Source organism: Oncorhynchus mykiss, chromosome 29 (assembly GCF_057628025.1).
Source record: "Oncorhynchus mykiss isolate SJ-2025 chromosome 29, ASM5762802v1, whole genome shotgun sequence".
NCBI classification, from domain to species: domain Eukaryota; kingdom Metazoa; phylum Chordata; class Actinopteri; order Salmoniformes; family Salmonidae; genus Oncorhynchus; species Oncorhynchus mykiss.
This window is the reverse complement of record NC_143050.1, coordinates 6,796,944-6,811,504: the sequence shown is the minus strand read 5'-3', so window position 1 is coordinate 6,811,504 and position 14,561 is coordinate 6,796,944. Positions and strand designations below refer to the sequence as shown.

The following is a 14,561-nucleotide window of genomic DNA, read 5'->3' as shown; positions in this document are numbered from 1 at the left end:
AGGTACAAAAGTATCTATATCGACAATAAAACTAGTCCTATATCAACATAACCTGAAAGGCCTCTCAGCAAGGAAGAAGCGACTGCTCAAAAACCGCCATAAAAATCCAGACTACGGTTTGCAATTGCACATGGGGACAAAGATCACACTTTTTGGAGAAATGTCCTCTGGTCTGATGAAACAAAAATAGAACTGTTTGGCCATAATGACCATCATTATCTTTGGAGGAAAAAGGGGAATGCTTGCAAGCCGAAGAACACCATCCCAACGCGGGTGGCAGCATCATGTTGTGGGGGTGCTTTGCATCAGGAGTGACTGGTGCACTTCATAAAATAGATGTCATCATGAGCTAGGAAAAGTATGTGGATATGTTGAAGCAACATCTCAAGACATCAATCAGGAAGTTAATGCTTGGTCCCAAATGGGTCTTCCAAATGGACAATGACCCAAAGCATACTTCCAAAGTGTTGGCAAAATGGCTTAAGGACAATAAAGTCAAGGTATTGGAGTAGCCATCACAAAGTCCTGACCTCAATCCCATAGAAATTTTGTTGGCAGAACTGAAAAAGCGTGTGCGAGCAAGGAGGCCTACAAAACTGACTCAGTTAAACAAGCTCTGTCAGGGGGAATGCGCCAAAATTCTATTTATTGTGGGAAGCTTGTGGAAGGCTACCCAAAATGTTTGACCCAAGTTAAAGTATTTAAAGGAAATACCACCAAAAACGAATTGAGTGTATGTAAACTCCTGACCCACTGGGAATGTGATGAAAGAAATAAAACCTGAAAGAAATCAATCTCTCTACTATTATATTTCACATTCTAAAAATAAAGTGGTGATCCTAACTGACCTAATATTTTTTTTTATTTGGAATGAATGTCAGGAATAGTGAAAAACTGAGTTTAACCTGTTATGGCTGCATACCCGATATCGGGATCGATATGACAAATACCAGTGAAAATAGAGGGCGCCAAATTCAAACCACAGAAATCTCATAATTACAATTCCTAAAACATATATCATTTTAAAGCTATTCTCGTTGTTAATCCCACCAACGTGTCCGATTTCAAATAGGCTTTTCCGCAAATGCACTACAAACGATTATGTTAGGTCTCCACCAAACCACAATGGGGCGGCAGGGTAGCCTAGTGGTTAGAGCGTTGGACTAGTAACCGGAAGGTTGCGAGTTCAAACCCCCGAGCTGACAAGGTACAAATCTGTCGTTCTGCCCCTGAACAGGCAGTTAACCCACTGTTCCCAGGCCGTCATTGAAAATAAGAATTTGTTCTTAACTGACTTGCCTGGTTAAATAAAGGTAAAAAAAAAAATTAAAAAAATAAAAAAATAAATAAGCACAGCCATTTTCTAGCAAAATATAGCATTCACAAAAAGCATAAATAAAGATAAAATTAATCACTAACCTTGAATTATCTTCATCAGTTGACACTCATAGGACTTCATGTTACACAATACATGCATGTTTTGTTTGATAAAGTTCATAATTATATAAAAAATCTGAGTTTACATTGGCTATTTAGATTCACTAGTTCCAAAAACATCAAGTGATTTTGCATAGCCACATCGTTTCAACAGAAATACTCATCGTAAATGTAGATGATAATACAAGTTATACACATGGAATTATAGACATACCTCTCCTTAATGCAACCGCTGTGTCAGATTTTAAAAAAAAGTTTACGGAAAAAGCAACCCATGCATTAATCTGAGACGGCGCTCAGAACAGAAGCCAAATTAGCCGCCATGTTGGAGTCAACAGAAACCAGAAAATACATGATAAATGTTTCCTTACCTCTTTTGAACTTCATCAGAATGCAGTCCTAGGAATCCCAGGTCCACAATAAATGCTTGATGTGTTCGAAAATGTCTGTTATTTATGTCCAATTAGCTACTTTGGTTAGCGCGTTTGGTAAACAATTCCAAAGTCACAAAGCGCGTCCACTACAACGTGACGAAATATCCAAAAGTTCCGTAACAGTCAGTAGAAACATGTCAAACGATGTACTGAATCAATCCTTAGAATGTTGTTTACATATATCTTGAATAACGTTCCAACCGGAGAATTAGAATGACTTCAGATGAGCGGTGGAACGCAGGTCCTTCCCCTGTGAACGCGCATGGTGAAAGCATGGTCAACTCATGGCTGTGGTCACTATTTCCTGTGTCAATCGACCCCCCTTCACATTAGTCATCAGACAAAGTTCTATTGACTGCTGACATCTAGTGGAAGGCATAGGAAGTGAAAACTCATCCATATCTCGATGTAATGTCAATGAGACCTTGGTTGAAAATCTGCCACCTCCAGAAAAAAAAACAGGAAGTGGAATTTCTCAGGTTTTTGCCTGCTATATGAGTTCTGTTATACTCACAGACATAATTCAGAAAGTTGTAGAAACGTCAACGTGTTTTCTATCCAATACTAATAATAATATGCAAATATTAGCAACTATGACTGAGGAGCAGGCCGTTTGATATGGGCACCTTCCATCCAAGCTACTCAATACTGCCCCTGCAGCCATAAAAAAGTGACATGTATTTGTCTAAGGTGTATGTAAACCTCTGACTTCAACTGTATGTTTTGAATTGGCTATATAGTTAGTCTATCATTATATAGGCTACCTGCTGTACACATGCAGATGCTGCACACAGAGAGACTCGCTGAAGGATACGCCTAATTCTGATCATGGCTGAAATGTAGATTTTATTAAGTCATTGATACTATATTTAAAAAGGAAATACACAATATTACAGTTCCATGACTTTTCAAAAAATGGAGTTTCCTGCACAATCCTGCCAGAGAAGCTTAGACACAGACCCTGACCCTTCACCAAGATCTGAAACTCCACCGGAAAGACGTGATTGGTCAGTCAACTCGGCTTATTTTCTGTCTGTCCAAGGAATTAGTTGTTAATTAAACCTATCGACCACATCCTAAAGGTTACATGGTTTGTGTGTGTGTGTGTGTGTGTGTGTGTGTGTGTGTGTGTGTGTGTGTGTGTGTGTGTGTGTGTGTGCATGATGCGTGGGTCAGCTATTTGTTCACCCGCAAAATAGAAAATACGCTACAGGCTAAAGTCAAAGGTGGCAGCACGATCTTTTAACATGGGCTTCAGGATTCTTGTTGCCTGATTTAGATTTTGGTTCTGCTTATGATTTCCGAAATGTTTTATTTGTCAACTTGCAGCTTCTCTTCTGCCATTATATGTTGCCCTAGAATACTAAATAAATCCTTGCTCACCAGAATAATGTAAAACAAAATCAATAGAATGAATGCGTCGATGTAGTTAGCGTTGATAAAGTTCTCTCTGTTATCTCTCTATTGTAAGTGAAGGCAGAGTGGTTTAAAATGAAGACTCTTTCTATTCAGACCATTACAATGTAACAGACTCACCTGTTTCTAATAAGACTGACACAATGTAATACAAGACACCTGTTTCTAATAACACTGACACAATGTAACACAAGGCACCTGTTTCTAATAACACTGACACAATGTAACACAAGACACCTGTTTCTAATAACACTGACACAATGTAACACCAGGCACCTGTTTCTAATAAGACTGACACAATGTAACAGAATCACCTGTTTCTAATAAGACTGACACAATGTAACACAAGGAACCTGTTTCTAATAAGACTGACACAATGTAACACAAGGCACCTGTTTCTAATAAGACTGACACAATGTATCACAAGGCACCTGTTTCTAATAAGACTGACACAATGTAACACAAGACACCTGTTTCTAATAAGACTGACACAATGTAACAAGACACCTGTTTCTAATAAGACAGACACAATGTAACACAAGACACCTGTTTCTAATAAGACTGATACAATGTAACAGAATCACCTGTTTCTAATAAGACAGACACAATGTAACACAAGACATCTGTTTCTAATAAGACTGACACAATGTAACACAAGACACCTGTTTCTAATAACACTGACACAATGTAATACAAGACACCTGTTTCTAATAAGACTGACACAATGTAACACAAGACACCTGTTTCTAATAAGACTGACACAATGTCATACAAGACACCTGTTTCTAATAAGACTGACACAATGTAATACAAGACATCTGTTTCTAATAAGACTGACACAATGTAATACAAGACACCTGTTTCTAATAACACTGACACAATGTAACACAAGGCACCTGTTTCTAATAACACTGACACAATGTAATACAAGACACCTGTTTCTAATAACACTGACACAATGTAATACAAGACACCTGTTTCTAATAAGACTGACACAATGTAATACAAGACACCTGTTTCTAATAAGACTGACACAATGTAACACAAGACACCTGTTTCTAATAAGACTGACACAATGTAACACAAGGGGGTGTTCAAACCTCTCCTCTGTGACTCCCAACCGTTCCATGCATTTGATCTATTCCAGACCGAGCCCACCTGATTCAACTTGTCAACTCATCCTCAACCTCATGACTAAGGTGAATCAGGTGAACTATTTCAGGGCTACAACAAATGTGTGAAATGTATATGGGTCCCTGTGAAGAGGTTTGAAAACCCCGGAAGGACAGCCAGGTGAGAGGGGACTTGGGTTTACAGGCTCACGGGGAGAGAGGGGAGTTGGGCCCACAGGGAGAGAGGGGAGTTGGGCTCACAGGACAGGAAGAGAGGGGAGTTGGGCTCACAGGGAGAGAGGGGAGTTGGGCTCACAGGGAGAGAGGGGAGTTGGGCCCACAGGGAGAGAGGGGAGTTGGGCCCTCAGGGAGAGAGGGGAGTTGGGCCCACAGGGAGAGAAAGGAGTTGGGCTCACAGGGAGAGAGGGGAGTTGGGCTCACAGGGGGAGAGGGGAGTTGGGCCCACAGGGAGAGAGGGGAGTTGGGCCCACAGGGAGAGAAAGGAGTTGGGCTCACAGGGAGAGAGGGGAGTTGGGCTCACAGGGAGAGAAGGGAGTTGGGCTCACAGGGAGGGAGAGACATGCACTGCCACAACTCTGTATGTGTATGTTTATGTGTTTATGTGTGTGTGTGTGTGTGTGTCAGTAGTGATGTGAGAGTCAGCTATTTGTTCACCGACACCCAATTGCTAACAACCCATCCGCCCGACTATATGTGATAAAGTGAAAATCTGAGGCCCACACCCGCAAATATAGAAAATGAGCTGTACAGTCAGAGATGGTGTAAAGATTTCCTGACTGAACTTTTTAGATTGTCTGATGTTTCTGCTTATAATGTCCCACATTTTGGTAGGCTATTTGTTAGTCAACTTGTCCATAATTAGATACATGCAGCTTCTCTTCTGTCATTATATGTTGCCCCAGAGGACTAAACAAATCCTTGCTCACCAGAATAATGTCATAAATCTATAGATTTAATGCTTCAATCTAGTTATTTTTTCGTGGAAAAAAAATATATATGTTTAGGGACCGGGGAGAAAGTACATATTGTTTTTTTTCACTGTGAAAATGTCCAAATGACATCAGCTTGACCGGTTGTAAGGAAAGAGAAAGCTGTGGAAACAACGCAATGTGTTTGGCTTCAGTGCATGTTATGGGGTGTAACTTTGGTTTTAGAAGATTATGGACGATGACATTATTATTATGATGTATTTATTTTATCTCGTCGGAAGAACACTCCGACCCAACCACTAGGAGGCGTCCGCATGGTCCTAAAGCACATCATTGCCTTGTTTTGTATCACATTCCAATGATAAAACTTGGGGGGAGGACAAAAATAAAATTTCAGAATGTGTGGGGGACATGTCCCCCCCCCCCCATCCCCAGTGAAAGTTGCACCCCTGGTTGAACTACTATCAGCTTTTATGATGGTTTTATGACAGCACCTCGTGAGATGGTACGGTATCTAAATGAGCATTACCTTCTCTCAAGATGCAGAAATAAACAGATCATATTTCTCCACTCCTGTTCTCAAATCCAAGTTTGGTATTATCCTTTTGAACTGCAAGAAATGCTTAATTCTGCAGGAGTTATTATTATGGCTACTGTACGTGAGAGATTTATAGACCTGCAGTCAGTGTTGCCAGGTTTCAGTGGCCGTGTAACCCATCTGAACAACAGGCTACAGTTCCCTTGACATCTTCCATAGGCCTATTTGAAGTCCTGTCTTGTGTGACTGTCAAATTTGTTCAGCGCCTCACTGCTAACATCGTCATCTTTCACCACTTCACCAAATCTTTTCCAAACATTTATTTTTCCGGCCCGTCCGATCTCTTTCATTTCAACTCTCTATTTCGCAGCTTTTTTGTCTTATTGAATTCATCTTTGTCAGTGTACGTTTCTGTCTCGGTAGGATTGACGTTAACGTTTTCCGCCCGTCCCCAAAAGCATTATTTGTCGAGGGTACAGTCAAGTCCTAAAGTGTAGACTTATGCCTTAATAATACCAGCCTAAAATCACGAAATAAAAACCGCAATCTAGCCTATAGATATAAATTGCACAGTAATGAGACAGTTATGGATTTTCTAAAGGTATTGTTGCTCTTCATTCAACAGGCCCACCACCCACCCGCCCGTCAGCAACACAATATTTAATGACCTTAAACCCATTCGCCACAGGGATATAACCACAGGGACTGTGTGGTGAGTCAACCCGCGCATCACTAGTGTGGATGTGTGTGCGTCGGTGTGTGTGTGTGTGTGTGTGTGTGTGTGTGTGTGTGTGTGTGTGTGTGTGTGTGTGTGTGTGTGTGTGTGTGTGTGTGTGTGTGTGTGTGTGTGTGTGTGTGTGTGTGTGTGTGTGTGTGTGTGTGTGTGTAATTAGGCCTATCGACCCACTCTGGGTTGGAGGGAGTAGATTTAAAGTAACATCTCTGGGTTAGAGGGAGGAGATCTCCTAAAGTAACATCTCTGGGTTAGAGGGAGTATATCTCCTAAAGTAACATCTCTGGGTTAGAGGGAGGAGATCTCCTAAAGTAACATCTTTGGGTAAGAGGGAGGAGATCTCCTGAAGTAACTACTCTGGGTTAGAGGGAGGAGATATCCTAAAGCAACTACTCTGGGTTAGAGGGAGGAGATCTCCTAAAGTAACTACTCTGGGTTAGAGGGAGGAGATCTCCTAAAGTAACTACTCTGGGTTAGAGGGAGGAGATCACCAGAAGTAACTACTCTGGTTTAGAGGAAGGAGATCTCCTAAAGCAACTACTCTGGGTTAGAGGGAGAAGATCTCCTAAAGTAACTACTCTGGGTTAGAGGGAGGAGATCTCCTAAAGTAACTACTCTGGGTTAGAGGGAGGAGATCTCCTAAAGTAACTACTCTGGGTTAGAGGGAGGAGGTCTCCTGAAGTAACTACTCTGGGTTAGAGGTGAGGAGATCTCCTAGCGGTACCCTCCCTCCAGACATGCAGGTCACATTGCATTGTCTTCCTTCTCTTCCTCTAGTCCTCCTTTAATCCTCCTCTTCTTGTCCTCTTCCTTTCCATGTCTCCTGTTCTCTTTGTCTTTACTGAGACTGAAAACAGAGAATGTCCAATTATTAGCTTTGAATGTGTCCACGTGTGATGAGGTGTTAGTGGAGGATTGTCAGATGGGAGGACTTTGGAGTGTTAAACACAAATAATTAGATTTTAAGTGAGAATATTGGACCATTGACATTCTGTGGACGGAACTCTGGTGAGGCGTTGATTCTAATTCTGAGGGTTTTCTTTTCCAATCAGATATGGAGTTCTGTGTTCCAGAATGCTGGAATCATTAGTCACGTGTGATAGGAGATGAAGTGTAAGCTGTGTTATTTGAAGTGTGGTCGTGCTCTGTTTGAGACGCTGAGCTGTGCAAGCACATACCTACCACATGTGACTTGAAACATATTTTATTTTGAGTCCCAAATTGCACCCTATTCCCATTTTAGTGCACTACTTTTGTCCAGAGCCCTATGGAGAATCAGCCTATCTGTTCTGTGTTGTGTCACGCAAAACAAATCAGTTTTCTCTGTCTGGAGAAACAGAGTTGTACCCAAGCAGTACACCTATAAGACTGGATAGAGTGTTGAGAGGATAGGTAGGAAGGAGGGAGGGAAGGATGGAGGAAAGGAGGGAGGGAAGGAGGGATACTGACCTTGTTAGTCTAAATGTGATGATGCAAAACATTCTCTAATAGGATTAGAGAACATATCCTCCAGCAGAGGGGAGAGGGAGAGAGAATTGGAGGGAGAAGGGTTGAGGGAGAGAGAATGGGAGGGAGAAGGGTTGAGGGAGAGAGAATGGGAGGAGAAGGGGAGAGGAAGAGATGGAGAGAGAATGGGAGGAAGGAGAGGAGAAGGAGAGAGGGAGAGAGAAGGGGAGGAGGAGAGATGGAGAGAGAATGGGAGGAAGGAGAGGAGAAGAAGAGAGGGAGAGAAGGGGAGGAGGAGAGGAGAAGGGAAGAGGGAGAGAGAAGGGGAGGAAGGAAAGGGAGAGAGAATGGGAGGGAGAAGGGGAGAGGAAGAGAGGGAGAGAGAAGGGGAGGAAGGAGAGGAGAAGGGGAGAAAGGAGAGGAGAAGGGGAGAGGGGGAGAGAAGGGGAGGAAGGAGAGGGAGAGCGAATGGGAGGGAGAAGGGTTGAGGGAGAGAGAATGGGAGGAGAAGGGGAGAGGAAGAGAGGGAGAGAGAATAGGAGGACGGAGAGGAGAAGGAGAGGGAGAGACAAGGGGAGGAAGGAGAGGAGAAGGGGAGAGGGAGAGAGAAGGGGAGAAAGGAGAGGAGAAGGGGAGAGGGGGAGAGAAGGGGAGGAAGGAGAGGGAGAGAGGGAGAGAGAATGGGAGGGAGAAGTGTTGAGGGAGAGAGAATGGGAGGAAAAAGGGAGAGGAAGAGAGGGAGAGAGAATGGGAGGAAGGAGAGGAGAAGGAGAGAGGGAGAGAGAAGGGGAGGAAGGATAGGAGAAGGGGAGAGGGAGAGAGAAGGGGATCGGGGAGAGAGATGGGGAGGAGAAAGGGGAGAGGGAGAGAGAAGGGGGAGAGGGAGAGAGAAGGGGGAGAGGGATAGTGAAGGGGACTGGGGAGAGAGAAGGGGAGAAGAAGGGGGAGAGGGAGAGGGAAGGAGATTGGGGAGAGAGAAGGGGAGGAAGGGGAGGAAAAGGGGAAGAGGGAGAGGGAGAGAGAAGGGGGGAGGGAGAGAAAATGAGATTGGGTTAGAGAGAATGGGAGGAAGGGGATTGGGGGCAAAGAAGGGGATCGGGAGAGAGAAGGGGAGGAAAGGGGGGTGAAGGGGTAGAGGGAGAGATAAATGGGAGAGGGAAGAGGGAGAGAGAGAAAAGGGGAATGGGGAATGAGATGGGGAATCGGGAGGAGAAGGGGAGGAAGGGGAGGAGAAGGGGGAGAGGGAGAGAGAGAGAAGGGGGAGAGGGAGAGGGAAGGAGGAGAGAGAGAAGGGGATTGGGGAAAGAGAAAGGGAGTAAGGGGAGAGAGAAGAGGGAGAGGGGAGGCGGAGAGGGAGACAGAAGGGGAGAGGGAGAGAGAAATTGGAGAGGGAGAGAGAAGGGGGAGAAAGAGAAGGGAATTGGGGAGAGAGAAGGGGAGGTAGTGGAGGAGAAGGGGGAGAGGGAGAGAGAGAGAAAGGGTAGAGGGAGAGGGAAGGGGGGAGAGAAGGGGGAGAGAGAAATGGGAGCGAGAAGGGGAAAGAGAAGGGGGAGAGAGAAGGGGGAGAGGGAAGAGGATTGGGGAGAAAGAAGGTGATGGGGGATTGGGAAGGGGGAGAGAGAAGGGGAGATGGAAAGGGAGAAAGGGAAGGGGGAGAGCAAGAAAGAAACAGAAATAGCCAAAAGGAGAGTGGAAATTGGCTTGTATCCAGCTGTGAGACACACACACATGAGTACACATGCACACACACACGCACACACACAGCTGCAATTATGATCAACAGACCTGACAGATGCAACAGTACAGAACTGAAGGGCAACGGGATTATATTGGCCATGTTGTCCCTGGAACTCAACATGTGACCCACCACCTGTATTCGGTCTTATGTAGCAAAATTTGAAATTGTGTTTTTTAGTAGATACTCTAGAGCTAGAAATGTGTATATCATACACTACAGTTTAGGAACAATGGGAAAGTAATTGTGCAATGAAAATGTATAAACTTGTAGTCCCACTCTTGAGAAAATGGCCTTTGAATGTTTTAGTACACCTACTGGAGAGTTCTTCTTATCTCAGGATAAGACCCAGATGCAGACACAGGGGAGGTGGGTAGTACGATTATCAGAATGTGTATTATAACAAAGGGGGCAGGAAAAAGGCAAGTCGAGGTCAGGCAGTTGTTCGTAAACCAGGACAGAGTCAGGCAGGTTCAGGACAGTAGGCAGGTTCAGGACAGTAGGCAGGTTCAGGACAGTAGGCAGGGTCAGGACAGTAGGCAGGGTCAGGACAGTAGGTAGGTTCAGGACAGTAGGCAGGTTCAGGACAGTAGGCAGGTTCAAGACAGTAGGCAGGGTCAGGACAGTAGGCAGGTTCAGGACAGTAGGCAGGTTCAGGACAGTAGGCAGGGTCAGGACAGTAGGCAGGGTCAGGACAGTAGGCAGGTTCAGGACAGTAGGCAGGTTCAGGACAGTAGGCAGGTTCAGGAGAGTAGGCAGGGTCAGGACAGTAGGCAGGTTCAGGACAGTACGCAGGGTCAGGACAGTAGGCAGATCCAGCGATAGTTTTTAATTTATTTGAGACTTTATGTAACTCTATACACTGGACCCTACGCACACGTTACCTTGTTAGTCTGCAGACTGGTTGTATATGATTCTTAACAATTTCGCACAAACCAGAAAGAAATGCAACAATATGTCTGTGAAACTCTACTTCCCCTGTATTATGAATTAATTGTGGTTTATTTGGTAGCATTTCGTAGTGTGATTGATTTGTACTAATTGTGTTAGTACTGTACAAAGTTAGAGGTGCGCTATTTGAAAGATTCCTCAGCTCCCCCTACCTCGGGCTTCCATTGGGGAGACCTGAGGTCAACCTACCGCCGAATTAGGATACAGCCCACTCCGACTATCAGGAATCAAGGTACGACCCAGATGCCGACAAGTCGATTTGACAATGGTTGAATATTCCAACAGGGCAGGCAATAGACAGGTCAAGGCAGGCATGGGTCAGTAAATCAGAGGTAAGGCAACGGTACCGGACGGTAGGCAGGCTCAGGGTAGGCAGAGTCAGGACAGGCAAGGGTCAAAACCAGGAGGGCGAGAAAAAAGAGAGACTGGGGAAAAGCAGGAGCTGAGAACAAAAACGCTGGTTGACTTGAACAAACAAGACGATCTGGCAACGGACAAACAGAGAACACTGGTATAAATACCCACGGGATAATGGGGAAGACAGGCGGCACCTGGAGGGGGGTGGAGACAATCACAAGGACAGGTGAAACAGATCAGGGTGTGACTCCGACAAGGTTAATTGACCCCACAGTCCCACACGGTGACATGATATCACTGACGTGACGTGCTAATTAGCGATAGAAAGCCGATCGCGCAAATGTCAACATTCCGATTTTTTTTTGTGCGGGCGCCTCGTGCCACCCCCGGCAAGATGCTGCGCTGGGCGGCTGCCCATGTCGCCTATACCTAAATCCGCCACTACACACACACACACACTGGGCAAATGTGCCCATCTGCCCAGAGCCCCATATTAGATTGTGGTGAACAGTAATAGTATCAACACAATCTGTAGCACCATATTAAACGGTGGCTAATAGTAGCAACACAATCTGTAGCTGTGAGGACAGACGCTGGGAGATGAGAAGCAAGTACAGGGAGTGAATATTTAATTAATAACAAACAAGAACAAAACAAGGACAGCGTCTGGACAGGGGGAAGAAAACAACGTTAATGCAGACACGGGGAAGAAATTGAGGAAATTTGAAGATATAGGGAAGGCAATCAATAAGCGATGGAGTCCAGGTGAGTCCCATGAAGAACTGATGCGTGCAACCTTGGTGACAGGTGTGCGTAATGATGGGCCGCCTGGCGCCCTCGAGCGCCAGAGAGGGGGAGCGAGAGCAGCCGTGACAGTAGCACCATATTGAAATGTCAAGAACACAGGCGGAATTAAACTGCAGAGAGTTTGCAAAGCTGTCATCAAGGCAAAGAAGAATTTGAATCTAAAATCCAAAATATATTTAGATTTGTTCAACACTTTTTTTCATATGATTCCATACGTGCTATTTCATAGTTTTGATGTCTTCACTATTATTCTACAATGTAGAAAATGTGTCTCTGTCTCTCGCTCTTCTCTCTCTCTGTCTCTCTCTCTCAGAAGTGCATGTCACTCATCATAAGCTCTGTAATTACAGAGACCGCAAAAGCTCATTTTCTCAAAACCCAAAGTCTCGGCTGAAAACGAGTCAGCGAGGCAATGTGAGGCATTGCAGTTCTGATGGGTCGGCTGGAGTTACACTGTAATTAAATTGGAAAAACATTGAACATTTTTTAATTGCAATAATGTAGCAGAGAACAGGCTCATTATGGCTTCTTACAGAATATCTCAACGGAAATGGCCTGGCCTGGAAAATACTTAACTAACTGTAGATGTATAAACTATTGTGAACAAAACATACTACAGACACACCCGGTGTGGTACTAAACTATGGAAACTGTTAGGTGTAGTTGAATAGACAAACTCACAGCACTTTTTATCCACAAGGAAGCATACGTTGCTCATACGTTGCTCATACTGCAAATAAAACTGCAAGTCATTATCGCCAGTGGCTTACTCAGTAAGGAATCTGTTGACACATCTCATTGATGACTTGCTATGTCATTGAACAAACTGTGATCTCTCTTTATATATTATGTGAGTCAATCAAAATAACTTGATTATCCCACTGTCTACATTGCATCACTGAAAGAATCCTGCGGTCACCACACACACACACACACACACCCTCGTCAGAGACCCATGTCATTCTCCGCTCATTACCAGTGCGGTTTATGAAGGTATTTACCATCTCAACATCGCTGTTACTGTGGTAACCAGGAAGGAAGGAACCTTCGTCCCTTGGGTCGTTGCCGGGGAAATCATAGGGCTCACCTGATGATGACAAGCCATTGACCCAGTATATGGATTATTCTTTTTTTTTACACTGAATTTGCCTCAAATGACACCCAATTCCCTATGCTCAACCAAATCCATTTTTATAATACATAGGGGGCCATTTTGGACACAACCCACTGTTAACACAGACAAACTGTCACGGTGCGTGAATGAGGACCCAAAAGCGAATTAACGTAAACAGAACTTCTTTAACCTTTCTGATCTCCCCATCCCGGATCCGGGTTCGTGAATACAGACTCAAGCTCATTACCATAACGCAACGTTAAATATTCATGAAAATCGCAAATGAAATGAAATAAATATGCTAGCTCTCAAGCTTAGCCTTTTGTTAACAACACTGTCATCTCAGATTTTCAAAATATGCTTCTCAACCATTGCAAAACAATCATTTGTGTAACAGTATTGATGGCTAACGTAGCATTTAGCATTAGCATTCAGCTGGCAACATTTACACAAAAAAACAGAAAAGCATTCAAAAAAATCATTTACCTTTGAAGAACTTCAGATGTTTTCATTGAGGAGACTCTCAGATAGCAAATGTTCAGTTTTTCCTGAAAGATTATTTGTTTAGGACAAATCGCTCCGTTTTCTGCGTCACGTTTAGCTATGAAAAAACCCCTGTATCCAGGATTGTGTAAATCTATCAGCAAGCTCATTAGCATAACACAACGTTAACTATTTATGAAAATCGCAAATGAAATGAAATAAATATGCCATCTCTCAAGCTTAGCCTTTTGTAAACAACACTGTCATCTCAGATTTTCAAAATATGCTTCTCAACCATAGGAAAACAATCATTTGTGTAAAAGTAGCTAGCTAGAGTTAGCATTTCGCGTTAGCATTTAGCGTTAGCATTAGCGTTAGCATCCAGCACGCAACATTAACAAAAACATAAAAGCCTTCAAATAAAATAATTTACCTTTGAAGAACTTCTGATGTTTTCAATGAGGATACTCTCAGTTAGATAGCAGATGCTCAGTTTTTCCAAAAAGATTCCTTGTGTATTAGAATTAGCTCCGTTTTATACATCACATTTGGCTACCAAAAAAAATCCATAAATTCAGTCCTCAAAACGCAAACTTTTTTCCAAATTAACTCCATAATATCGACTGAAAACATGGCAAACGTTGTTTAGAATCAATCCTCAAGGTGTTTTTCACATATCTCTTCATTGATACATCGTTCTTGGAAACATGCTTTCTCTCCTGAATCCCAGGAGAAAATGCCTGCACCTGAAGATTACGCACAAATTTAGACAAAGGACACCGGGCGGACCTCTGGAAAATGTAGTCTCTTATGGCCAATCTTCCAATGATATGCCTACAAATACGTCACAATGCTGCTAAGACCTTGGGCGAACGACAGAAAGTGTAGGCTCATTCCTTGCGCAATCACAGCCATATAAGGAGAGAATGGAAAACAGAGCTTCAGAAATTCTGCTAATTCCTGGGTGATGCATCATCTTGGTTTCGCCTGTAGAATGAGTTCTGGGGCACTTACAGACAAAATCTTTGCAGATTCTGAAACTTCAGAG

The 14,561-nt window shown here is 43.7% G+C and overlaps 1 protein-coding gene across 1 annotated transcript in view; it reads right to left on the bottom strand.

The window, feature by feature from the left end:
• The window catches only part of LOC110509467 (short transient receptor potential channel 4), a 192,750-nt gene extending 178,665 nt beyond the window's left edge, over positions 1-14,085 (bottom strand). The window contains exons 1-2 of the mRNA XM_090226401.1: positions 13,947-14,085; positions 13,517-13,578 (exon numbers count right to left, since the gene is read on the bottom strand). The gene's annotated coding sequence lies outside the window, so the exon portion shown is untranslated. The remainder of the gene's footprint in view (positions 1-13,516; positions 13,579-13,946) is intronic.
• Between the last annotated feature and the right edge of the window lie 476 nt (positions 14,086-14,561).